This window comes from Arachis ipaensis, chromosome B8 (genome assembly GCF_059453495.1).
Source record: "Arachis ipaensis isolate K30076 ecotype BB chromosome B8, ASM5945349v1, whole genome shotgun sequence".
Lineage (NCBI taxonomy): Eukaryota > Viridiplantae > Streptophyta > Magnoliopsida > Fabales > Fabaceae > Arachis > Arachis ipaensis.
In genome coordinates, this window is record NC_142443.1 from 100,008,756 (window position 1) to 100,012,216 (window position 3,461).

At 36.2% G+C, this 3,461-nt stretch overlaps 1 non-coding gene across 1 annotated transcript; it reads right to left on the reverse strand.

Moving 5' to 3' along the window:
• Positions 1 to 3,079: 3,079 nt before the first annotated feature.
• Positions 3,080 to 3,187, reverse strand: LOC148548998 (small nucleolar RNA R71). Its single transcript, XR_015898347.1, has one exon. It is a non-coding gene; the product is annotated as a small nucleolar RNA R71 (small nucleolar RNA).
• Between the last annotated feature and the right edge of the window lie 274 nt (positions 3,188 to 3,461).

The window sequence follows — 3,461 nt, forward strand, 5'->3', positions numbered from 1 at the left end:
AGCTCATTTGTATTAGGGCAAAACAAAAACCATTCTTATTGCTTAGTTAGCAACAAAAAACTTTATGTTTGTCCATATATATTTTCTAACAATAATGTTCCACATTTCCACTATATGTGCCTAATAAGAAAATTCCACATTACTGTTGAGTTAAGTATTTATATTTAATACATAATATATGTCAAAATAGTTTAACATAAATAATCCAAAACAACTACCCTAATACTAATGTTTGTCATGAATCTAAAATGATTGTCATGCATATTGGAATCTGAGAAAAGCTGTTAGATTGAAATCTACTGGAAATAAGTGTGCAAAGCCTTCCAAACTTGAGGACAAGGATCATGCAGATAATTCAAAGGACAAGGACCATGCAGATAATTCAGAGAACAGTGCTACTATTTCATCAAATGAAGATGCAAAACGAATTTTGAAAGATATGTCGTCTGCAGAGCAAAGTGATCTATTTGCTATTGTTACATTTAAACTTGAAAATTTTGTTCAGAGTCGGCACCCACCAGGAAAGCAATATGATACAATTCATTGGTGAGTTGCTGCCAACTTATTCATTGAGAAAACAGAAACAGAAGCTGAAAACAGAGAAGGAGAAGCCAACTTATTCATTGAGAAATCACAGAAACAAAAACTTATTAACGCTGCATTTGGATTCAGTCTCAGAAACAAACCCTAAAATACCACAAATCTTCATCAACAATAGCATGCATGTTATCAAATTACAGTTCACAAACCCATATTTCACAGATTAAAACCCCCAAATTAAAACCCCTAAAATAGGAACCCTAAGCCTCTGATCAATTTCAGAAGCAAATAGAAATCAATACATACCTATTCAATGATGTGAGCACAGCGAAGATGAGAAGCACGGAGATGACGATGGCGAGAGTGGCACAGCGACGATGGTGAGAGCGGCTCAGCGACGATGGTGAGGGTGGCACAACGACGATCAGTGCAAGCGATGGCGAAGAGGAGTATCGGTCAGTAGTGGGGAGTGGGGGGTGAGTGGGGAGTGGGAGGCGATGACGGTCAATAGCGAGAGTTACAGGGTTTCTTCTTGTAGGGCAACGATGGCGAGGGCTTCTACTTCGCGATGAAGGTGATGAAGGTGATGAGTGAGCTTTCAGGAAAAAGTGAGACTGAGGGTTTACGAAAGAGGACGAAGGTGATTGAGTGACATTTGGAGGGAATTGAATCACAAAAATTTTACTAAGTGTGATGAGTTTGCTTTCAGGAAAGAGGAAAAAATTTCACTAAGTGTCAAATTTTTTACTCTAGATACATTAGGCATCGCTTTTTAAGTGCACCCAAAACTTAAAAAATAGGCTACCCTTTAAAAGCGTCTCCTTTGATACGAAAAGTGAAGCTATAGATATCAACCTACGGCTACGCTTTATAAGTGATTTCTATAATACCTAAGGCTACGCTTTTTAAATGATGCCGCATTTGTGTATACTTTTTTCTTATAAAAAGGCAACACGGAGAAAAGCGTAGCCTATTCTATGAATAGGCTACGCTTTTCAAATGTAGCTTAAAAAAAGTGTGGCTGAATGGGTATTTTTCTTGTAGTGGTGTCTTGCATGCATTGTTGATTTAATCTTAGTTTTCCATTATTAGTTGCATTTTGATTATTTCTCATCATTAAAAATTCAAAAAAGTTTCAAAATTATGTCTTTTCAAGTCAATAATACAGAGAATTGAAGATTCAGAACAGACAGCAGAGGAATTACACAGAAAAAGCTAGGCGTTCAAAACGCCCAGTGAGGAAGAAAACTGGCGTTTAAACGCAAGCCAGGGTATCGGGCTGGGCGTTAAACGCCCAAAAGGGTAGTATTTTAGGCGTTAAATGCCAGAATGGATACCATTCTGGGCGTTTAACGGCAGGATGGCACAAGAGGGAAGATTTTATTTTTAATTCAAATCTTTTTCAAATTTTCATAATTTTTCAAAATCAATTTTTTTTTCAAATCATATCTTTTCAAAATCAATCTCTTTCCATTTTTTTATTTTCGAAAATCCTTGCTACAATTAATGATTTAATTCAAAATTTTCAAGTTGTTACTTGCCTATTAAGAAAGGACCAAATTTTAAATTCTAGAATCATATCTTCTAATTTCTTGTTAGTCAAGTAATCAACTTTAATTTTAAAACTTTCTTTTTTTAATTTGATTTTCAATCATAGCTTCTCAATCATATCTTCTCAATCACATCTTTTTCAAAATAATTTTCAATCATATCTTTTTGATTTCTAATTTTAAAATCTTTTTCAAAATCAATTAACTATTACCTCAATTTCAATTTTCGAAAATCATCAACCATTTTTTTAAAATTTTTTTAATTATTTCAAAATCTTTTTAATTTGTTTTCGAAAATTCTTCCCCTCTTCTCACATCCTTCTATTTAAGGACTAACACTCCTCCACTATCAGCAATTCAGACTCTCTCTCTCCTATTCTTCTTTTCCTCTGACACCTCAAGGAATCTCTATACTGTGACATAGAGGATTCCATACTTTCTTCTCCTCTCTTTCATATGAGCAGGAGCAAGGACAAAGACATTCTTGTTGAAGCTAATCCTGAACCTGAAAGGACCTTGAAGAGAAAGCTAAAGTACAACTCTCTGTAGAGGACCTAACAGAAATTTTCAAACAAGAAGAAGCCATGGCAGCTGAAAACAACAACAATGCCAACAATGCAATGAAGGTGCTTGGTGACTTTACTGCACCTACTCCCGACTTCTATGGGAGAAGCATCTTTATCCCTGCCATTGGAGCAAACAACTTTGAGCTTAAGCCTCAATTAGTTTCTCTAATGCAATAGAATTGCAAGTTTCATGGACTTCCATTAGAAGATCCTCGTCAGTTCTTAGCTGAATTCTTGCAAATCTGTGATACTGTTAAGACCAATGGGGTTGACCCTGAGGTCTACAGACTTATGCTATTCCCTTTTGCTGTAAGAGATAGAGCTAGGATATGGTTGGAATCACAACCTAAAGAAAGCCTGAACTCTTGGAAAAAGCTAGTCAATGCCTTCTTGGCAAAGTTCTTTCCACCTCAAAAATTGAGTAAGCTTAGAGTGGAAGTCCAAACCTTCAGACAGAAGGAAGGAGAATCCCTCTATGAAGCTTGGGAAAGATACAAGCAATTGATCAGAAGGTGTCCTTCTGACATGCTTTCAGAATGGAGCATCATAGGTATCTCCTATGATGGTCTATCTGAACTGTCCAAGATGTCATTAGACAGCTCTGCTGGAGGATCTCTTCATCTAAAGAAGACGCCTGCAGAAGCTCAGGAACTCATTGAAATGGTTGCAAATAACCAATTCATGTACACTTCTGAAAGGAATCCTGTGAATAATGGGACAAATCAGAAGAAAGGGGTTCTTGAGATTGATACTCTGAATACCATATTGGCTCTGAATAAAATATTGACTCAGTAAGTCAATATGA